Source organism: Myotis myotis, unplaced genomic scaffold, assembly GCF_014108235.1.
Source record: "Myotis myotis isolate mMyoMyo1 unplaced genomic scaffold, mMyoMyo1.p scaffold_m19_p_2, whole genome shotgun sequence".
Taxonomy (NCBI): domain Eukaryota; kingdom Metazoa; phylum Chordata; class Mammalia; order Chiroptera; family Vespertilionidae; genus Myotis; species Myotis myotis.
Window position 1 is genome coordinate 97,428,342 of NW_023416324.1, and position 24,736 is coordinate 97,453,077.

The 24,736-nt window shown below is 42.3% G+C and overlaps 1 pseudogene; it reads left to right on the forward strand.

Annotated features, from left to right (window-relative positions):
• The first annotated feature begins 13,737 nt into the window (after positions 1 to 13,737).
• On the forward strand, positions 13,738 to 14,427 carry LOC118675604 (annotated as a pseudogene).
• Positions 14,428 to 24,736: the final 10,309 nt, after the last annotated feature.

Sequence of the window (24,736 nt, forward strand, 5' to 3'; positions counted from 1 at the left end):
TTGCAGGTGATAATGGAAGCATGAGGGTCTTGATATTATTTGAGACAGAAGATGCTTTGGCCAAGGGTATAGGTTCCAGAGCCACACCATATGAGCTCAAGTCCTGGATCTGTTATTTATAAGATATGCTACTTTGACAATTCTCTTAAACTGTCTGACTTGGTTTCCTGGTTCACTCATTTGAAATAGAAGAAAATAATAGTAGTTTCCTCCTATGGTGGTTGTGATCTATGGAAGAGTTAAGATATATAAAGTGTGTGAAAAATAGTAAGTACACAAGAAATATTAGCCTTTATTATTTCTTTATATTTATCTTTATTTTATCATGGTGCTGAATGAGAACATAATTGCACTGAAGAAGCCGTACTGCCACGGTGAGATACAGGCCACTCATAATTGTTAGCCCTTGAATATGCCGCCCCTATGTTTGAAGGCCCTGCTCAACACAGATCACAGGTGGGCTTCACTGACATACACAACAGTGCGGTGAAATAGATATGGAAGCGTGTTTCTGGTGATAATTATGGCAGTTAAATTTGCCAGTAATGTGCTAACCAGTTGCAATGTACTTAGAGTTGCCCAGACAGAAAACAAATAAAAATAAAAAAAGATAGTGATATTTATCCTTTGAGGCAATAGGAAATAAATAATTGAAAAAAGGAAATTTAGTTAAAGTCTTGGCAGTGGCAACTTACAATTCTCAAGGTTTGTACCTTCCCCTCCCCACCCAGACCTCAAATATCACCTACTTTATTAATAATTTATGATGAAGGTTCATTGCAATTAAAAGGTAATATAAATTAGAAAACATAACTACTGTGAGTACTGTATGCTTATATCTGAAATACGCACCTTCAAGTCATAACCATGCCACTTACCAACGTTGAATTTGCAGCAACTTAATCTGACACTTACTGGCTGGTTGTCAGAGGTTTGACTTTGTGCAGTCCTGTGTAATAAAGGCTTTGGAGAATCTACATTTTTTGTTCCTGGGAGGTAAACAGCCTCTCAATTCTTGAAATTTCCTGAGTCATAGTAGTGTCTTTGTTATTCTGGATGGGCCCTGATAGATTTTGTGAAGGAGATGAATTAAGATTGGGCTGGTCCAGTTGAAAAGACCATGATTAGAAGGTTGGGATTTTGAACCCCACTATGGGGGAAGGCAGTAGGGCTAAAGAGATTTCACTCAATCACATTCAATGGTTTCGTCAATCATGCTTATGAAATAAAACACTAATAAAATCTCTGGACACCAAAGCTTATTAGAAACTCATTAGAAATGCAGATGCATGAGCTTCCCTGGCTGCCGATATCCTGTGTGTGCTGTTGCACATTGCTGAGGAAGGTTATGTGCTCAGATTCCTCAGGTGGTGGACACCAGCGCTTTATGTTCAGGACGCTCCAGACCTCATTCTAAGCAACTCTTCTAATTGGTCCTGATTCGTATCTTTTTCTTGTGATAAAGTCATAGTCATAAGATTGCCACTTTCCTGAGTTTTATTCTAGTGAATTATTGAACATAAATTGGTAGTGGGGACCCCCAAATTTGTATCCAGTTGGTCAGAAATGAGGTTTGCCCTGAGAACCTCAAGGTCGGGCCTGGTGTCTGAATGAGGGCAGTCTTATGGGAAACCATGAGCCTAATCTCTGAATTAGTTTCAGAGGTTACTCCAGCTAGTTTCTTCTTCACTCTAGAATTCAGAAAAAGCATTTTGAAAATCTGATAAATAATATCATCTAGTGCAGTGGTACTCAGTCTCAAAGTGTGATTCTGGAAGAGCAGCATCAGAACCATCTGAGAATTTGCTAGAAATGCAGATTCTTGGCACCATCCAGGCCTCATGCATTAGAAATGTGGTGCTTTAACAGGCTCCTCAGGCGGTGCTGATAGACTCCTCAGTTTGAGAACAACCACTCAGCAGTTAGAGGTAGACTTGAGAGGTACACAGCCTTCATTCAAATTCCCTTTCCCCATTTATTAGCTGTCCCCTTGGGTAAATTGCTTAACCTCACTGGGATTTGGTTTCTCATCCATACAGATGGAGATACTGATAGAACACCACCATGGAGCCCCATGGTGTGAAGGTAAAAATGAGTTAATATATATATATATATATATATATATATATATATATATATATATATCACAGACAAAGGATTTGTTGTCATCATATATAATAAAGAGGTAACATGCAAAATGACTGTCACACCCTTGCACAAGAAGGCCGCCCCCATGTGGTTAAAGATAGCTGCCCCCATATGGTCACAAGATGGTCACCACAAGATGGCTGGCAGCGGAAGGCAGTTGTGGGTGATCAGGCCAGCAGGGGAGGGCAGTTAGGTGCAAATAGGCCAGCAGGGGAGGGCAGTTGAGGGAGACCAGGCCTGCAGGGGAGGGCAGTTGGGGGTGATCAGGCCAGCAGGGGAGGGCAGTTGGGGGCGATCAGGCCAGCAGGGGAGTGGTTAGGGGGTGATCAGGCTGGCAGGCAGAAGTGGTTAGGGGCAATCAGGCAGGCGAGTGGTTGGGAGCCAGCAGTCCCAGATTGTGAGAGGGCTGTCTGACTGACGGTTTAGGCCAGATCCAGCAGTTGGACATCCTCCGAGGGGTCCCAGATTGGAGAGGGTGCAGGCTGGGCTGAGGGACACCCCCCTCCAGTGCACAAATTTCATGCAACAGGCCTCTAGTTATCTATAAAACAAGAATATTGCTACTTGTGCTGTGGTAAAAATTAAATGAGATAAAATATGTAATATACTTCTTGGTACATATTACATGATTAAGTAATGACAGTTGCTTTTATTATCTACAACTTCAACTAATTTTAGAGTATTAAAATTATTTTACTGAATAGAAAATGGAAGATATACTCAAGCTGCTTGGAATCTTCTTCAGAAGAGCAAAGTGTCCCATCCCTGACTCCTTGCTAAGCTGAGGGACTGTCTATAACATGCAGTGCTGTGCACTTTCTAAGAAATCTGTAATCATTGTGTGAACATCATAATATTATTGGTGGAAATGGGGTTCTTGGATGCCACTGAAATAAGAATTTCCAGAGGCCCCTACAGGAGAATGAAGCATTGTAGAAAGCGTTATTTCTATGGACTCAAACCCCTGAGTTTCCAAGATTCCATTTTCCTTCATTCCCCCCAAGGAAGAAATGTAGCTGTGGGTTCAGCAGAGCTAGAATCAGAGCCAGTGTCGATATTTTGTTCCATGTTGGAGCAATGTCTAGTCCAGCATCAGGTAAGCGTAGTTTGTATTCCCTGCTACAGTCCATCAGTCCATTGCACATGGAATCCACATGGTTTTGAGCCTCATGAGTGAATGCAAGAGAGCCAACGGAGAGAAGTTTTTTGGCTAGGGGATTGTGTATTCCCAAATTTTCATTGGCCCTGGCCCCTCTGGTGAATTATCTCTGTCCCAGGGTGTGACTGACAATCATCTTTCCTACATTACATCGACTTTACTGTGCATGTGCCCATCTTCCTCTTTGTTGGACTCCATACCCAATGACCTGCAGGGAATGGGCTAGAGGTTACTTGGGATGTGTAACATTTCAGCTTCCTGATGAAGCTTCCCAAATGACATGTCTATAGTGTCTGGTCTTCCCTTTGCTCCTTTTCTATTATTAATAACTAGCTAATTACAATGGTATCAGATGTGCTTACACAAACCTAGATAGTGTAGCCCACTATAAACCTAGGCTACATGGTCTACCATATTGCTCCTAGGCCACCATGCTGTACAGCATATTACTGTACAAAACAAAAGGAGAGTGAGTCAAGCACAAGAGAAAACAATGCAACCGAGACATGTTGATCAGAAGATGTATGAGGCTGCTATTGGTATAACATGACATACTGTTTTATAGCAAACTTTTTATTTAATTTTAAATTTTTTTCTATTTATTGATTTAAGAGAGATAAAGGAAGGAAGTGAGAGGGAGAGAAACATCAACCGGTTGTTCCACTTATTTATCCAACCATTGGTTGATTCTTGTATGTTCACTGACCAGGGATTGAACTCGCAACCTTGGTGTGTCAAGACAATGCTCCAACGAACTCAGATACCCTGCTAGGGCTATAAACTTTTCATTTAAAAAATAGAGAGTATACTATAAAATAATGATAAAAATATACTGGAGTATAGTAAATGCATCAAATATAGTTGTTTATTATCACTTTCAAGGTTTATGTAGTGTACATAACTGTGTGTATCATACTTTTATACAACTGGCAGTGCAGTGGGTTTGTTTACACCAGCCTCAACACAGATGCGTGAGTAACGTGTTGTGCTACGACATTAGGATGTCTACAACATACTAGGCAATAGGAATTTTTTAGTTTTATTATAATACTAGAGGCCCGGTGCACGAAATTCGTGCACTGGGTGTGTGTGTGTGTGGGGGGGAGTGTCCCTCAGCCCAGCCTGCCCCCTCTCACATACTGGGAGCCCTCAGGCGTTGACCCCCATCACCCTCCAATTGCAGGATCGGCCCCTTGCCCAGGCCTGACGCCTCTGACAGAGGCGTCAGGCCTGGGCAGGGGACCCTCATTTCCCCCCATCACTGGTTCTGCCCCCAGCCCAGGCCTGATGTCTCTGGCCCAGGCGTCAGGCCTGGGCAGGGGACCCCCAGACCCCTCCGATTGCTGGCTCTGCCCCTTGCCCAGGCCTGATGCCTCAGCTAGAGGCGTAGACCCCCATCACCCTCCGATCGCCTGATTGGCTCCTTGCCCAGGCCTGATGCCTCCGCCAGAGGTGTCAGGCTTGGACAGGGGACCCCCATCTCCCCCTGATCACTGGCTCTGACCCCCGCCCAGGCCTGAGGCCTCTGGCCCAGGAATCATGCCTGGGCAGGGGACCCCCATCTCCCTCTGATCGCTTGCTCCACCCCCCGCCTAAGCCTGACGCCTCTGACCCAGGCTTCAGGCCTGGGCAAGGGGACCATCATATCCCCCCCAATCCCCGGCTCCGCCCCCCACCCAGGCCTGATGCCTCGGCCAGAGGAGTTGATCCTCATCACCCTCTGATCACCAATCACCGGATCGGCCCCTTGACAGGGCCTGAGGCCTCCGGCAGAGGTGTCAAGCCTGGGCAGGAGACCCCCAGCTCCCCGTGGTTGCAGGCTCCGCCCCTGCCCAGGCCTAACGCCTCTGGCTGAGGCACCCGGCTTGGGCAGCCGGGACCCACAGCTGCAGTGGCCCTGCGATCATGGGCTCCGCTTTAGGCCCAGGCAAGGGACCCCTAGCTCCCGGGACTGCCAGCTTCGACAGTGCCCAGCTCCCATCGCTGGCTCCACCCCTACTTCCTGCTATCACTGGCCAGGGCGGCAAAGGCACCTGATTCTCCGATCATGGCTGGGGGGCAGGGCAAAGACGACCCCAGGGCCGCCTTTGCCCTGCCCCCCAGCTCTTATCTCCCCCCTGGGTTTCTGATCACTGTCAGTGGCAGGGGGCTTCTTCCTGCTTTCCCTTTTGCCTCCCTGCATTGTGCCTACATATGCAAATTAATCGCCATCTTGTTGGCAGTTAACTGCCAATCTTAGTTGGCAGTTAATTTGCATATAGCCCTGATTAGCCAATGAAAAGGGTAGCATCGTACGCCAATTACCATTTTTCTCTTTTATTAGTGCAGATTATGGAAACATCATTGTATATGTAGTCAGTTGTTAACTGAACCACCCATTATGTGGTTCATGACTGTATTACTAAATAATTAATCACTCATTTATCCATATATTATATTAGAAATGAGTGGTTAGATTAATCACGCTTTCCTGCCTTAGACTTCAAGCTAATACTGAGAAAAAAAGCTGTAATTTGTTCCTTATCAAATCTCAAATGGTTGCTCAAGATGGAGAAATTCAATAGTTTGTATTTTAATCACCATTTATACTTTAAGTGGTCTTTTGTGATTATTTTAAGGCAAGAACTGCTCTGGTTATTTTATTGATTTTTTATTTAAAATATATGGGTATTTAATATTTTACATGTAGAAATGCAATGTTTCTCAAAGACACATTCCAGAGATTTTTCTGTATTAACATTGCCTGGGGTGTTTATGGTTAAAAATAAAACAGCCAAAACATGAATGAAAATCTCAGGCATGGTTGTCATTTATATTTTTAGAAATTAAAAAAAAATTACAAATCAAAACAATAAAAAACCAAGAGATGTTTGCACAACTAGAAGAGAAAATGTTGAAGATGAGAGAAATTTAGAAGAGAGAGGAGAGAGAGAAATGGAACAGGAAACCTTGGAGTCTCAGAAGCCCAGTCCAGTCACTTTGCTGATGACATAGGCTTTGGTTAACTGAGTGACATAAGCACAGTGATTTCAGTCCTTTATAATAGACTAGAGGCCCAGTGCACGAAATTCTTGCACAGGAGGGTGTCCTTCAGCCCAGCCTGCACCCTCTCCAATATGGGACCCCTCAGGGGATGTCTGACTGCCCTCTCACAATCCAGGACTGCTGGCTCCTAACCACTTACCTGCCTGCCTGTTTGATTGCCCATAACCGCTTCTGCCTGCCAGCCTGATCACCCACAACTGCCCTCCCCTGCCATACAGATCGCCCCCAACTGCCCTCCCCTGCAGGCCTGGTCACCCCAACTGCCCTCCCCTGTAGGCCTGGTTGCTCCCAACTGCCCTTCTCTGCAGGCCTGGTTGCCCCCAACAGCCCTCCCCTGCAGGTCTGGTTGCCCCCAACTGCCCTCCCCTGTAGGCCTGGTTGCTCCCAACTGCCCTCCCCTGCCAGCCTGATCACCCACAACTGCCCTCCCCTGCTGGCCATCTTGTGGGGACCACATTGTGATGAAGTGGGGGTAGCCATCTTGTGATGATGCGAGGGCGTCCCATGAGGGCGCAAGGGCCACCTAGGCTATTATTAGTAGAGATGTCTTTAGTTTTGTCTGTCCTACATATCAAACCTCTATAATCTTCTGGTTACATCTGGCCCATCAGGGTCAGATCTCATCAGTCCTGAGGGAAATATTAATCTTTTAAGAACACATTCTAAGTGCAAATACACGCCATGTGCACGGCTGCCATCTTTTCCCCTTAGTCACTTTAGAAATATTGTACAAAGACATCCCCTTGTTTCCACAAGTCTCCTGGAGGTCAGGAATATCTAACAGCTACTCTTCTTCCCTTCAATGCACAAAAAGCAAAGATAACCTGGTTGCTATTCTTATGTGTCTAGGTATGAGACTTTTTTTGTTCTGAGACAGGTGCAGTGAATAAAATATACTTAGAGACACACATGCAGTTCGAGACTTATCTATGCTAAAGAGACTTAGTGATTTCTAAGTAATTTATAATTTAAAATAGGGAAACCAGATAGCTTTATCCTTAGATAGTTCACAAAATTTCTATTAGAGTTTTGCTACCATGAAGTATTTTTACTGGTTCTGATAAAATGGGACTTGTCAGAGCTTATCTAATTCTGTTCCCTGCCATTTTTCTGGAGGAGGCACCCATGAGCTAGAAAATGGAAATATATGCAGAAGATCTGTCTGAACAATGCATAAGATGGATGATTGTTGCTGAATAAGTAGAAATTATTTCTGGAGTACCTTACCATCAGAAAACACACACTAAAATTGCAAAGGTGTGGGCCAATGTTGTGAGTGTGGAGTGATGGGGGGGAGAGGGGTAGGGCTACTATATACAGCAAGTTGGCCAATTAAGCAATATGAAATATTCCTACTATCAAGACATCTGGAAATGCTAAAATGTAGCAAGCATACTTTTGAGTGCAAAAGCGGACTCCTTAGAAAATAAGAAACACTCAGTGGGTACCAAACCACGGTTACTATTAGACAAGACCTGGCATGATTGAGAAGAAAAGAATGTTAAGAGGCAGGATGATGGTGTTTAGTATTCCTCCATTTACTACTAGGTTTATATCTCTGGCTGAATTATTTATAGTATGTATCTCTGTCTGAGCTCACTGGCCTTTAAGATATCCTCTTAATTTTTCTGTCTCAAGGAAGAGACTATTAGATTACTTTCTTATTAGTTTCAGAGGTCAGTGATATCACTGCATTTGGTACCCATCTTTATTGTACAGAGAATCAATAGGGAACAGCTATGAGGGCAGGCAACAGCTGGGTGTAGAATGTAGACAACTTTGGATCAAAGTTTCATCCTTTGAATCAAAACCAGTTTGCAGAGGGATTGGGCTGATGGGTATCATAATTGGTCTCATAACAACAAAAGGACCCAGGTCAGCACAACTCACACTTTGCTTGCCAGTTTATTATCCTCTCTTATACAGATATTTCCACTTTCAGAAAGTAAATTTCATCCGTATAGATTAGAGTTCTTTGTTAAAGATCAGATTAAAAATTCACACAGTTATGGGATGAACTATGTGAACCATAAAGCATTATTTCAGTGCAGATTAGATTCAGAGCAGGGGTAGAAAGAGGGGACTGGCAGAGTTCACTGGCAGATACAACCACACCTACAGTACCAAGCCTGTCTGCAGGTGCTTACCTTTGGGTATTTACCTAAAATAAGTTACTGGAATTCAAATCAAATCCAAGTAAAGTTCACGTGGGTAGTAATTAACCTGCAGTAACACACTGTTTCAGGATGTTTCACTCTTCAGATCATTCTGGGGAAAAGACAGGAGGCATTCAAGCCCTTTCAGTATTAGTCCATAATTAAAGTGTTTAGTGATGTGCACAGGGACCAGCCAAGATGGCAGATTTTAAAAGAAAGCCTGTGAAATCACTTGTCAGAGAGGAAGTTCATGTTGGGTAACCAGATAATTTTCTTTTCTTTTTTTTTTTTTGCCTACAACAAGGACACTCTCAGAAATGTGTAAAGCTAAACATTGTCCAAGGGATTTACTTTCCCAATAATTGCTCTTTGTAAGAGGTCATCCTAAACAATTTTTAAAATGAATCAGTCATGATGGGAGGAGATGGATGCAGGAAGGTGTCACTGTACACAGTCATTAGGAGGGTCATGGAGACTGTGCAGAGGACAGGGGCACACCTGGATCCTGGGGTGCCCACAATTATCAACTGACTTCCCCAGATGTGTGGGTCCTGTGTCCAGCTTCAGGAGGCAGGCTGAGGGTTGGAGCATTTCCATGTTTCCTGCCAAGATAATGGCAGGGGGAGGTTCTTACACTGAGTACACCAAAGCTAGGAAAATGAGAAGGCAGGGTCCTAGTGGCCAAAAGCTAACAAGATGAGTGGATCGAAAAAACCCTCCACTCCCTTTAAGAACCTCATATTTCAGCAGGAAGGGGAGATAATCCTTGAGGTGAGAGTTCACCATTCTCTCAGGTTGCAGCACTTAAATCAGTAGTTCTCAACCTGTGGGTCGCGAACAATGAAAATACATCCTGTATATCACATATTTACATTGTGATTCACAACAGTAGCAAAATTACAGTTATGAAGTAGCAACAAAAATAATTTTATGGTTGGGGGTCACCACAACATGAGGAACTGTATTAAAAGGTCGCAGCATTAGGAAGGTTGAGAACCACTGAATTAAACCTCTTTCCTTTTGCACTAGAATCTGCCTCACCAGTCTGGCTTTCACTGCCATAGGCAGCTGAACCCATTTGTTTGGTTTCAGGGGTTCCAACTAAGTCAATGTGTATTTTATGAAGGGTATTTGTTGTGGGGTTTCCAACAGGAAATCACTGATTTGAATTAGCTAAGATAATAAAAAGATATTATAATAGAACACAGATGATAAGGTGGGGAAAATATCATATTCTACCTTTGTACAGATGTCAGTGAAAGTGGTTTGGGAAGAGTTGCTATATTTTTAAAGATGTTACATCACTTTTTATGTTTCAAATCTTAGTAATATGTCCCTCAACTCTGAATTTTATATAGCCTTCAACATGTCTTACAGTTACCCAGACAAGATAATAAGTTTCAGAAAATAATCCTTACAAAGAAGATATCAGTCTTTTCCTGCCTTTGGACTCCAACTGAAACATGGGCGCTTCTTGGGTCTCAAGCCTGCTGCCTTTCAGAGTTGAACTTACACTGTTGGCTCTTCTGGGTCTGCTTATCATGGGCAGGTCTTAGGACTTCCAGCCTTATAATAATTCAACATATATCTCTCTCTTCTTCCCGCCCCTGCCCTCAACCCTCACTGGTTCTGTCTCCCTGGAGAACCCTGACCAATACAGGACTTATTTCTGTTATTTTGCTCTTTGTTCCTATTTGTCTTATGTCCTTTTCTTTCTCAATTCCTCTTTTGTCTTTAATTGATTTTAATTGATTTTTTTTCTAGAGTACTGTTTTCATTCCTTCATTTCCTTTTCTGTATATTTTTATTTATTTTCTTAGTGGTTACCCACGAGATTATAATTAACATCCTAAATTTCTAATAATGTAGTTGAATTGATACCAACTTACCCAGAAGCATACAAAACTGTGCCCCTTGTTGAAGCTTATTATACTACTAGGGGCTCAGTGCATAAGTTCATGCACCTTGAAAGGAAACATGGGCTGCGAGGCTGTGGTAGGCACAGGGATGGGTCTCGGCCCATCCCCCACCCGGACCCTCCTGCTGCAGCCTCTGGCCTCCTGTCTGCTGGCAGCCCTGCTCCCGCCCTGTCACTCCCATGTACTGACAGCGCAGCTTGCACCTGCTGAAGGCACGGAGCAACTGGGGCTGGTGCCATCAGCAGCTGCCGGCCACAATCGCCCCTCAGAAGCAGGGGGAAGTGGAGAAGCCCTCAGGGGTGATTGGGGCCGGCAGCCACCACTCGCTCACACCCGCTGATGGTGCCAAGTGATTAGGACCCGTTCCAGGCACTGGCAGTGGGTGTGAGCAGTGGCTCTGGCATTGGCTGTGGGTGCGAGTGGTGGCTTCCGCCCAGTCTCCCCTCAGGAGCAGGAGGAGGTGGAGAAGCCCTGAGGGGAGTTGGCGCTGAGCACTTGGAAAAGGTTGCAGGCACTGACAGTGGGTGTGAGTGTTGGCTCTAGCGCCAGCAGCAGGTGCGAGTGCCGGGTGGGACCACGGCGCAAGGGAGCAAAGAATTTTCAGTAACCACCAGAGACTCACCCTGATGACAGTGACCAGTGCCCTGCCTTGGCCTGATGCCCCCGCTCACCTGTTCCACCATCCCACCGGGGCCGATGCCCGCCATGTTCCGCACATGCTACCTGGTTGTCAGCACACATCATAGCAACCGGTTGTTCAGTTGTTCCGGTTGTTCCACCATTTGGTCTATTTGCATATTAGCCTTTTATTATATAGGATGACTGCTTGTATAATAATCCTTGCAACAGGAATTCATGTCGTCTGATTTCTCTCAATGTGGCATCAGCTTTTGGCACTATATTTTCTCATTCATGTTTTAATTTTCCCAGTTCCTCTTAAGATATGTAAATTTTCAATGCATTGGCTGTTTTCTATTACTGAGCTTGGAGAGTTTTGTGTATATTCTATACCTAGTCTTTATCAGATAAGTGATTGGGACATTATGGAGATTATAAGAGGAGAATCCTGACCCTATTTAATATTCTTATTTTAGCAGGCTGTTCCTTGTTGAGGTGCAGTGGGAAGGGCAGAGGGGTGTTTGCTCAGCCTCCTGTGAGCCTAGCCAACCCCAGGCCAGCAGGATGCAGCCTGACTTCCAGAGCCTGCAGCAGGTGGGTGGTGGAACTTCAGTTCCCTCCTCAGCCTACTGACACCTTCCTGATGAAAACAGGGCACCAACTAGCACCACCTCGCTAGCACTACCTATACCTGAGCCCTGCTGCCACCATAAAGGGGCAAGCTCACATGACTCGCCACTTATAGCTGAATTGGGGCACAGCTCAGCTCCCCATTGGGCCCTGCTGACATGGGGGTGTGTGAAGCCTCCTGCCTTCCACACCCTTATTAACTTTCCTTGCTGCTGGGCAGATGTGGATACCACGTTGGCTGTCACACTGCTGGTACTGCCCAGGCCCAGGGAGTGTAGGAGCAGCCTGTTTCTGCAGGCCTGGTGGAAAGGTCAGCTTTCTGTGCACTGGCGGTGGAATCCGCACCTACCATATCAGGCAGAGAGGAGGAAAATCCACTCCCTGGTCAGTGTGCTAAAACCCGGGAGCCGTGTGTTTTTCCCTGGTTTTTAGCTGGAATAGGGTGGACATGGCCAAAAAGATCTTCTGTTGGTAGGCCACCTTTTCCAAGTCCTTCCAATGCTAGAAGAGGCTTTTCTTGGGGCCAGTTTTCCTGTCTGTTGGCAGTTTACCTGGGTGTGAGAAGGCAGTCCAGGGGACTCACATTGTTGTTCCTTAGCACTGAGGCCCCTCACAGTCAATCTTCCTTTTGCCACCTTTCAGCCTCTTTCTATGCTAATTTGTTGTGTTATGTTCAAGATTTATAGTTTTAAGTGGGAGAACCTGGAAGGAATAAGACTACTTTGTCTTGTTGGTATTGGAAGTCTAAGATAGAGTTTGCATTTTTAAATAAAATGAACATTGTAATAGTGCCAAAAGATAAGAAAATTTTGTTCTTAAAATTGCCTCCTACAGGCATCCAGATCTGGCATGGAAACCACAACCTAGGTATGTGGCCTGACTGACTGTGAATCAAACCTGCAACTTTTTGGTGTATGGGACAATGCTCCAACCAACTAAGCCACCTGACCAGGGCCTAAGTGCCTGGGTTCTTGTCCCAGCATCAAGAAGGGTTCAGGAATCTGGAAAAGGCTACGCGTAGATGACATAAGAATCTAGAGACTAATAAAGAGTCCAGAGATGAGATATAATTTTGAAAGGCATTGGGGGTCAGAGGACCTTCAGCTAAAGGAACTGAAGAGTGCCTCTTTGTCTAGGACCCCTGCTTTTATTAACGCAATTTGTCCTAAGGCAAGGTGGAGATAATACACTTCAAAGGGTAAGGTTTCAAAGGGTACAGAGCATTGTCAGTTTGGGGAATAGCCTAAGGCTGTTCAGGTGCTTGGCCAGTAGGGGGCAATAACATGTAGATTAAGATGCCCTTTAACTGTCTGGCAGCCACAATCAGTTTCCTATTCAGGTTTGGGGAAATGTCTTTAGCCATTGTGACTTCAACCCTGTTGAATCCCCAAGTCTCATCAACCTTTTGATGAAACTTTTGAAATTATGACATGCTGGAATTGGTCCTCGGCACTAAGTAAACTATCTATCTATCATCTATCTATCTATCTATCTATCTATCTATCTATCTATCTATCTATAAAAAGCCAGGATCTGTGACAACCAAAATGAGTAGAGACCAGAACACCGTGGCACCTTGCCCAGGCTGCCTTCCACCCCCAAGGAGCAGTTAGGGGCACCCCTAGGCAACATGATAGGGTGCAAGTTTGATGGGGGAAGGTCAAAGAAATAGGGGGGAAGGTCTTAAGGGTCTTCAGGGTTGGGGTGGTCGGCCCAGGGTAGGTTTGGAGTGTGCTGGGGAAGGAAGAGGAAGATCTGATTGGAAAATGGCTCAGCACAGTACCTTTCTCATTGCGAACTAGGTTGGTGCCAGCAGTGGCTGAATGGGCAGTTGTTTCATGAGTGCACTTGGGACCGACATGTTCATGGCAGCGGCAGTACACTGATTCCAATATTTCCAATGTCAAAGAACAAGAAAATCCTCTCCAACTAGAGTCCTGGACATTGCACGTGACTGAAGGAAACACCACTTAAGGAGGAGCTAGAAAAAACAGAAGAATGTGACCAGAGGATTGTGGGATTGTGGAATTGTGGAGGATGCCTCGGCACCTAAGACTAGAACATGAGCCTGTTACTGAGCATGTACATAGTCAGCCCTATAGTCCTCAGTCTCGTAGTACATGGAAGTGACTTCTGGCGGGAAATTATTTGTTTGTTACCTTGGTTTGAAGAGGAGGACAAGAGCTGTGAGTATGACCAGCTCTAGGAGGAGTACACACGCACCTCCCAGGAACTGCAGATGAAGCGCACCACAATGGAAGCCTTCAATGAAACCATCAAGATCTACTAAGAGCAGGGCTAGACTCAAGAGAAGTGCAGCAAGGAGTATCTGGAGCACTTCCAGCGTGAGGGCAATGAAAAAGAGATGCAGAGGATCCTGCTGAACTCAGAACGGCTCAAGTCTTGCATCTCTGAGATCCAGAGTCACAGGAAGCTGGAACAGGAGCTGCAGACACAGGCCTTGACAACCTAGGTAAGCCCATGAATAGCCTGAAGCCAGACCTGATGCAGCTGCGCAAGATCCGAGACCAGTACCTGGTATGGCTCACCCAGAAAGGCGCCTGGCAGAAGAAAATCAACGAGTGATTGGGAATCAAAAATGAGACTGAAGACCGGTATGCACTGATGGAGGATGAGGATGACCTCCCCCACCTTGAGGAAGGAACCTGGTGGAACCTGGTATGTGGGCAAGGCTGAGGAAATGCTGAAGAGCAAGAGGGATGGTACCTTCCTCATCCCTGTGGTAACCTAGAGATGCTCCGAGTACTGATTATAGGATGCTCCAAACATAAAGAATAAGTTCTTTAAGGTCCAGCTGTGCATTATTTGAGTAAATCAATAATGAGGAAATTATTTCCTTCAAACTTGAGTCTTATTTTCCTATAGCCATTACAGTGCAGCTTCTAATAAAGTCTTGTATTTGACTGTTAGATTGATTTCCTGAGCCTGTGGTGAGAAATTATATATATTCAGAAGATTATTCAAATGTCAGCTTCTTCTGCTGGCTCATTTCTCAAGGGAAATCTCATGTAGGGTAATAGGGGCTGTACCCTGACACATAAGCAGCAGTTAATGGTGACTCCAGGTTATTTCATACCAATGACAGTGCAAAAGAGGGTGATGAGGTAGGACAACCCCTGAAAGAAAGGTAACCATGGAAATTCTCTCTCATGCAGAACATAAAATCAAGCTTAAAACATGTTAATTAATGGAAGTCATTGTACTTCCTGTTCAAACTACATTGCTGTCAGCACTTTGTATTTCTAGATTCAGGTCAGGAAGAGCTTGTGACCTCACTTGTTGGTAATTCAACTCCCCTTGGCTTAGTCTGTGGTAAAGCAATAATAAATAGAAAGTATTGATGTTAACAGATAGTTGTATTCGGTAATTTTAACATATATTTCATTTTTTATTTTAAATTAATTTAATAAGTAATGGGTATATTTACTTAATTGAAATATTATGAGGTGTGTGTATATATGTGTGATTTCTTCTAACTGAAAATCTTATAACCCTATCTTTAGAGACTCAGGACAGATTATAGTCAGACCTGAAACGTAAAAATTAGATGAAAAAATACATAATGAGAATTTCTGAATCTCTTTTCTATTTAATGGTTCTGCAAGGAATGGATTTAATTTGAAACAAAATGGATTTAATTTTAGGAAAAAAACAACAACACCTTAATCATTATGTTTTACAGTTGAAAAATGCTTTTCCATATATTATATTTTAAAATTCCTGATAATAGTGCTGTAATGTTTATGTAAAGGCACTGATATAGTTACCACCCCCAACTAGTGTGCACTTTTGCTTCACAATTTTTGAAAAATTAAAATAAATGTCATCTGAAATAAAATCAGTTTGAAATCAGAATCCTATTAGGGCTGAGGAAAACTTATAGATGGTCACAATGATGGTTTTAAAAATAAAGTGTTCAGAAACTGAGTTCCAAAGGGGTGAATTGAGACTTGGTCAAGATTTTGCAGCTACTTAGTAGCAGAGCCCCTGTTGACCCCTTTTTACTTTATCTCCTACTTTGTATTACAGTTCAGATGTTTTTATGAGGGGTCTGAGAAAGACAGAAGATTTTCTACACAAGCATTTCTATATATCCTTATTTCTTAACTTTTAGGAAAAACAGTTAATTCTTTACTATTTGATTGACAAAACTCATCAGCATCACTAATACATTTTCTCAATCATTTTTATGTCATTCACTTTGCATGAAGAGTTGTATCAGCACAGATCCCCATCTGGGAATGTTGAGAAAATTCAGTGAAGAGATTTGCATTAATATTAGGACAATTCTGAAGAGGTTTATTAATAAGATGTCCAATTTCAAGAAGAGAAGCAGGAAAATGTAGATGGTTTAAAATACGTAATAAAATTTTGAAAAGTGATTCTGTGTCAAAAATACTGAGTTAAGCTCTGAATTTAAAACAATCTTATAATCAGGATCAATTTTAAAGAATGGTGGACAGTTCCTATAAGTAGCCTTATTAGTAACTAGGGGCCCAGTGCACAAAATTTGTGCAAGGGAGGCGGGGTTCCCTCAGCCCAGCCTGCACCCTCTCGCAATCTGGGACCCCTCAGACATCCCTCTCACAATCCAGGACCACTGGCTCCTAACTGCTGGCCTGCCTACCTTCCTGATAACCCCTAACCACTCTTGTCTGCCTGCCTCATTGTCCCTAACTACTCACCTGTCTGACTGATCACCCCTAACCACTCTGCCTGCCTGCCTGATCCCCCCTAAACACTTGCCTGCCTGACAGATTGCCCCAACCACCTCTGCCTCGGCCCCACCACCGTAGTTTAGTCTAGAATGTCCGGAATGACATCTGGAAGGTAGTTCGGCTCTCTGGTCTAATTAGCATATTACACTTTTATTATTATAGATAGTTACTGGAAACCAGTGATCAACATTGGCCCAACTTCATTCTGGACAGATAACAGATAGTTATAACAAATTGAACTATCTTCTTTTTCTAAAGAGGATTATTAATGATTTTGCCTAAACACTAAAATACATTAATTGTGTATCTTGGGAAGAATTTGAAAGGTATTAATTTATGAATTCCAGAGATGATATTAATGTCAATAATGTGACAGCTGTGAAGGGATGTGAAACTGAGTGGAGGAGCAGAATGAAGAAAAGAGAATATTAAAAATGCAGGCTCAGTGGGTAGAGCATTGGCCTGTAGACTGAAGGGTTCCAGGTGCAATTCTGGTCAAGGGCACATACCTTGGTTGCAGGCTCGATCCTGGGCCTATAGGGGCACGTTCAGGAGTCAACCAATTAATGTGTCTTTCTCACATAAATGTTTCTCTCTCTCTCTGTCTCTCCCCCTCCCTTCTATCTTTATGCTTTGAATAACTATTTTTGTTTTTTAAAAGGTTATTATTTTTAAACATCATTATTTTATTTTTTTCAAATTTATTTAAAGTTTTTAAATATTTTTCTCCTTAATTTTTTAAAAATCTTTATTGTTGAAAGTATCACATATGTCCCCCTTCCCCCCCCCATTGACCTCTTCTAACTCACATCCATACCCCACTCCAGGTCTTCACTGCCCTATTATTATGTGTAGGTGCATGCAAGTCCTTTGGTTGATCTCCTCCCTACCACCCACCCTCCCACACCTTCCCTCTGAGATTCCACAGTGTGTTCCATGCTTCTATGTCTCTGGATCTATTTTATTCATCAGTTTATTTTGTTCATTAGAATCCACATATGAGTGAGGTCATGAGATACTTATCTTTCTCTGACTGGCTTATTTCACTTAGCATAATACTCTCCAGGTCCATCCATACTGTCTCAAAGGGTAAAAGATCCTTTGTTTTAACTACTGCATAGTATTCCATGGTGTAAATGTACCACAGCTTTTTTATCCACTCATCTACTGATGGGAAATTGGGCTGTTTCCAGATATTAGCTATTGTAAATTGTGCTGCTATGAACATAGGCGTGCATACGTTCTTTCTGGTTGATGTTTTAGGTCTCTCAGGATATATTTCTGGAAGTGAGATCATTGGGTTAAATGGCAGTTCCATATTTAGTTCTTTTAGGAAACTACATACCATTTACCATAGTGGCTGCACCATTCTGCATTTCCACCAGAGGTGTACTAGGGTTCATTTTTCTCCATGTCCTGCCAGCACTTGTCATTTGTTGATTTGTTGATGGTAGCCATTCTGACAGGTGAGGTGGTACCTTTGATGATCAGTGACTTTGAAATTTTTTTCATATGTCTTTTGGCCCTCTGTATGTCCAATTTGGGGAAGTGTCTGTTTAGGTCCTTTGTCCATTTTTTAATTAAATTGTTTATCTTTCTTTTGTCAAGTTGTATGAGTTCCTTGTGTATTTTGGAGTTAACTCTTTATCAGATGTATCATTGACAAACATGTTCTCCCATACAGTGGGCTCCCTTTTCATTTTGTTGATGGCTTCTTTTGCTGTGTAGAAGCTTAAAACCATTTCTTTTAAGAACAGAACAGGACAGGGATGTACATGTTAACCACTCTTATTCAACATAGTACTGGAGATCCTAGCCACAGTAGTCAGACTAGAAGTAGAAATAAAAGGCATCCAAATTGGAAAGGAAGAATTAAAATTCTCATTATTCACAGATGACATGATATTGTACATAGAAAACCTTAAAAGACTCCACCAAAAAACTACTAGATTTAATAAATGAATTTGGCAATGTAGCAGAATACAAAATTAACACACAGAAATTGATAGTATTTTTATATACCAATAATGAATAATAAGAAAGAGAAACTAAACAAGCAATATCATTTATCATTACAAGAAATAATTAAGATATTTAGGAATAAACTAAGGATGTAAAAGACCTTTATTTAGAAAATTACAGGATGTTAAAAACAGAGATAGAGGAAGATATAAACAAGTAGAAAAATATACCGTGTTCATGGATTGGTAGAATTAACATCATTAAAATGTCCATACTATCCAAAGTGATCTACAAATTCAATGTAATCCCTATTAAAATAACAATGGCATATTTCACAGACCTAGAACAAACTCTCCAAAAATTTATATGGAACCAGAAAAAGACCCCAAAATAGCCTCAGCAATCTTAAGAAAGAACAATATCAAATATCAAGATATACTACAAAGCTACTGTAATCAAAATAGCCTGGTACTGGCACAAGAACAGGCATATAAATCTATGGAATAGAATACAGACCTCAGAAATCGACCCAAGCCATTACAGGCAATTAATATTTGACAAAGTAAGCAAGAACAAACAATGGTGTCAAGACAATCTCTTCAATAATCGGTGTTGGGAAAATTGGACAGGTACATGCAAAAACAATGAAACTAGACCACCAACTTACAACAAACACAAGGATAAACTCAAAATGGATAAAAGGCTTAAGTGTAAGTTGTGAAACCATAAAAGTCCTAGAAGAGATCATAGGCAGAAAAGTCTCAGACATCTCTCATAGCAATATGTTTATGGATACATCTTCTAGGGCAAAAGAAACTAAGAAGAAAATAGAAAAATGGGACTATGCCACCTTCTTAATTTTTAAATTTAAAGTTTTGTATAGTTATTATCCAGACACTTATTTTCTAATAAATATGTTTACGCCACTATATTTTCTTTAAAGTGCCACTTTGCCACATAGCAAACTTTTATGCATTGTGACCTTAGACTTTTTCAGGTGTAAAAAGTTTGTACTGTCTATTTTGTTTCCTCTTTATCTTCATTTATTCTTTCTCTTCTTCACTATACAAATCAACTGAAAAGCAAGCCTGGCTGATTCCATCTCCTTAAGCCCTCTCCTATCTGCTTCTTCACTTCATGGCTACACCACTGCGTTCCTTCTTTCCAGCACCCTCTCCTTTTCTGGAGCATCTCACCAGCCTCTTACAGTTACTTTACCTCTAGCTTCTTTCCCTCCATGTCATCATCCATCCAGCTGCCGATATAGAAATGTGAATGTGATCTTGTTCTTAGGCATCACAGCTTCCCATCAGCCACAGGACCCTGCTTGTGCAATCTATAAAAAGCTTTTCATTATCTGGGATCATAGCTGCTTATCCAACTTTATCATTATTATTTGGCTCTTTCCTTTATAAATCCAATATATTTCAGTTGTGCAAACTTATTTCCTGGTCCCAGGAATAAAATATATGTTTTCAGATTTCTGTATCTTTGCACATATTTTTTTTCCCCTGGAGAATTCCAAGGTATACCTTAGTTCTCAGTTCTAGTTTCATCCCTTCAGTGACATTCTTACTGATCATTGACTCCCTCCTCTCATTCAGAGGTAGGTGCCCCTGAATGCCACCAGGTTCATTATTTATTACATGGCACACAACTATGTAATTTATCCTTCATATATTTTTCTCCCACAGAAATTTGTGAGTTTCCTGTGGATAGCAACGGGTTCTGATTATTTATTCTTTTTTTTATTTATTTATTTTTAATTAAATCTTTATTGTTCAGATTATTACATTTGTTCCTCTTTTTTTTCCCCCCATAACTCCGCTCCTCCCAGTTCCCGCCCCACCCTCCGCCCTCACTCCCCACCCACTGTCCTCATCCATAGGTGCACAATTTTTGTCCAGTCTCTTCCCGCATCTCCCACACCCCTTTCCCCCCCAGGAATAGTCAGTCCATTCCCTTTCTATGTCCCTGATTCTATTATAATCACCAGTTCATTCTGTTCATCAGATTATTTATTCACTTGATTCTTAGATTCACTTGTTGATAGATGCATGTTTGTTGTTCATAATTTGTATCTTTACCTTTTTCTTCCTCTTCCTCTTCTTAAAGGATACCTTTCAGCATTTCATATAATACTGGTTTGGTGGTGATGAACTCCTTTAGCTTTTCCTTATCTGTGAAGCTCTTTATCTGACCTTCAATTCTGAATGATAGCTTTGCTGGATAAAGTAATCTTGGTTGTAGGTTCTTGGTATTCATCACTTTGAATATTTCTTGCCACTCCCTTCTGGCCTGCAAAGTTTCTGTTGAGAAATCAGCTGACAGTCGTATGGGTATTCCCTTGTAGGTAACTGAGTTTCTTTCTCTTGCTGTTTTTAAGATTCTCTCTTTGTCTTTTGCTCTTGGCATTTTAATTATGATGTGTCTTGGTGTGGTCCTCTTTGGATTTCTTTTGTTTGGGGTTCTCCGCGCTTCTTGGACCTGTAAGTCCATTTCTTTCACCAGGTGGGGGAAGTTTTCTGTCATTATTTCTTCAAATAGGTTTTCAATATCTTGCTCTCTCTCATCTTCTGGCACCCCTACAATTCTGATGTTGGTACGCTTGAAGCTGTCCCAGAGGCTCCTTACACTATCCTCGCATTTTTGGATTCTTTTTTCATTTTGCTTTTCCGGTTGGGTGTTTTTTGCTTCCTCGCATTTCAAATCATTGACTTGATTCTTGCGCTCCTCTGGTCTGCTGTCGGGAGTCTGTATAATATTCGTTATTTCAGTCCGTGTATGCTTAATTTCTAGTTGGTTCCCCAATATAACATCGAGGGTCTCATTAGTTTTCTTGTAGATCTCATTAAGTTTATCGGCGGCTTCTAAACAGTTCTTGAGAGACCTTAAAAGTGTGGTTCTGAACTCTATATCTTCCATTGACAATTTTGTCCTGTTTCTTTGTCTTCGCATTTTGTTATGCTTCCTTGGTGCACCCCCTAGTGGTCTTTGTGCGCAGTCTTATAGTTAAATCTTGATTGTTGTAGCTAATTCCAGGGAGGGTTTGACCTCCAGGCCAAGTGGCTATGAGAATCAGCTGTGTCAGCAGTGAGAGAACTTCTGTCCTCTAGGGAGGTGCTAATCTAGCCTTTGCCTGAGGCTATCCGGCAAATGCCTGTGTGCAGGGCTTGGGCGGGGCGGGTCGAACAGGATCAACAGGGTGGGCCGGAGAGAGCAGTTATGGCGACTCTCAGTCCTGTCCCCAGGGGCTCTGCCTCTCTGAGTCCCAGCACCCGCTGCAAAGCTGAGAGAGAAAGCTGCACTCGCTCTGACCAAAGCCAGACAGTCCCGCTTCTCCCGTTTGAGCCTGGGTCCCTAAAGACTCGCCCGGATCTGGAGATCAGATTCTGCGACTCCCTCCCGATTGAAAACGCCAACCGCGCCCTCCGCCGCCAGCCTGCTCCGCACCTCAGAATTTGACTTCAGCACTGTGCCTCCTCTGAGTGTCCGTATGCATTTCTCTTTCCTCCTAGTTGTAGGACTTCCACTCAGCCAGCGTTCCTGTGGTTCTGGGTGATGTCCCTTCCGTTTTTTGGTTTCACTTTTGAAGTAGTTGTTCAAAGCAGCAAACTCCGGCGTTAACCTATGCCGCCATCTTGGTTCTTCCTCTGATTATTTATTCTTAAAGCTCCAGCACCCAGTACAATACCCAGGCACATGGAAACACTCAATAAATGTTTGTTTAAAATTATTAAATTATGAACAAGTAAAATGCCACATGTTTGTTTGTTTTCTATAAGAATTTCAAGTAATGACTTTGGTCCTTTTTTGGCTGAGTAAGGTTGGATCTGTTATTATAAGGGAATAAATTCCTCATCTATAAACAAAATTCACTGAACTGGGCCTTGGAATAGGTCATTGTGTATCAGAAAAGTCACATGGATTTGTTTATAAAAATGGGATTGTTTGGCCTAATTCATTTACCAAGAAGTAACTTCATATCTATTCTAAACATGCCTTTGTTAATAATATTTTACCATTTGCTATGACATCAATGAGAATTTGATTGAGTCCAGGGACGATGGGAGAAACAGGATTGTGTATTCTAGCTATCTCACTGTGTTAGTAGTCAAGGTTCACAACAATGACACAGCCTTTGCTCTTGTGTTTTCTATGGTAAGTAGCAGATTTTTCACTGAGTGTCACCTTTCCTGAGTCCTCTGAGCTGTGCTTGGATTTGTTCATTCATTTGCATGGTGTCCACCTCTTCTGAACCCTACTTTCTGGATAGATATTTTATAACTGCTTCTCTTCTATTTTAAGTATTCCTCTTTAGTAGTTTTATATCCTGGAGAAGATCTGGAATCCATGTTGTTCTGACTTTGTTAAATTAACATTTGTAAGTAGAGCACAGGGTTCCCAGTAGTTAGTTGGGTATCAACACAAAAGAGAAGTTATAATAGAGAATTTTATTATTCGCAGTTCCTGAAGAAAGTAGATGATGGCACACCTCAAGGGGCTATATGGGGCAGTAAAGGCAGAGTGCAGACAAGAATAAAAATGGGACCTGGAGCACATGCCCTTCTTAGGTCCCTGGGTCTGGGTACTTTGGAGTCCTAGGACTGAGGCCTGATTGATCAACTCAAACCCAAAGAGCAAGGTATTGGCACACCCTCCATGTGTCTTATTGAAGGGGTGCAAAAATAGAAGGACCTGGGAGGCAGGGCAGATGGTTGATCCAAACAAAGTCTGTTGGGGAAGTCAATGAGGAACTTGCCTTGACTTGTGACTCTGCGGTTTGCTCTCTTGGATGTGTGCTGGCATGAGGGACACTGTCAGTTCAAGATCCCTGCAGGCCACTTGGCCAAACAAAATGATTATTGAGGAAGCAATACCATGGAGTGGCTAAGCTGAGCTCTCAAAACCTGACTATTGAAATCAAGCCATGGGCATATTGGCCTATCAGAGAAGGCTTGACAGCATGTTCTCTCTGTTAACTACTATGTTGGGCATGAATTTCTTTACTATATACAGTTTGCTTATTATTATTTCAAGAGGAACCCAGAGAGCAGATTTTTGTCATGTTTTCTTAATGACAGTTGTCTTGTGAAGGTATTTTTATTGATTTCAGAGAGGAAGGGAGAGGGAGAGAGAGAGAGAAAATGAGAGAGAATCATTGATGGGCTGCCCCCTGCACGCCCCACACTGGGGATTGAGCCAATAATCAGGGCATATGTCCTGACTGGAAATCAAACCATAACCTCCTGGTTCATACGTTGATGCTCAACCACTGAGCAAGGCCAGCTGGGCCCTCATTCTTGTTTTTTATTTCATGGTCAAATTATTTTAGAATTCTTCTGAACAGAGAGTATGTTAGCTATAGTGGGGTACATGCCGATAAGATGAATTGTTACATGGGTTCAAAGCCTTTTATAAGAAAAACTCTGTGGAGTTAAAAGACTTCAAAGCCTCAAGGAAAAGTGAAATGGAGTATGTAGCTATCTAGCACAGTGTCTGCCTCATAGTGGGTATTCATTATTAATTTAGAATCATGTGGATGTATTAGAAGTACAATCACTCAACTTGAATCAAAAAAGCTCCCTCAAAATCTAACTGCTTGTTCTCTGCAGGAATCAATGTGTTTTTAAAAATTAAAAAAAGAAGACTCTGAGACTATTTTATTTCTCATTCACTAATGCCCTGAAAACCTTCTTCACAGGTGTGACCTTCTGTAGTCAGAGGGCTGACAGTGTCTGACAGATCCACTGTCAGACTGAAGGTGGGAAGGTTGCCCTCAACACTGCTATAAAATGTCAGGATTGACACATCTGCAGAGGAAATTTTGAAGAAAATGAAAAGAGGTGTTTTTCAGTTATAATGTTTACAAAATGAATGGGTTCTTAAATTTATACAGTTTTATAATTTTTTAAATTTAAATTTATCTTTATTGTTTAAAGTATTACAGATGTCCCATTTTTACCTTCAATTGACCCTCCTCCTTCCCACTTCTGTCCTCTCCCCAGGCCTTTACCCCACTATTGTCTGTGTCCATGGGTTATGCTTAAATGCATGTAAGTTCATTGGTTGATCTCTTCCCTCTTTCTCTGAGATCCATCAGTCTGTTGCAAGCTTCCATGACATTGAATCTATTTTGTTTGTCAGTTTATTTTGTTCATTAGATTCCACATATGAGTGAATCATGTGATACTTGTCTTTCTCTCTGACTGGCTTATTTTGATTAGCATAATGCTCTCTTGGTCCCTCCAAGGGTAAAAAATACTTCTTTTTTACAGCTGCATAGTATTCCATTGTGTAAATTTATCACAGCTTTTTTTTTTTTTTTCCACTCATCTACTGATGGGCACTTGGGCTGTT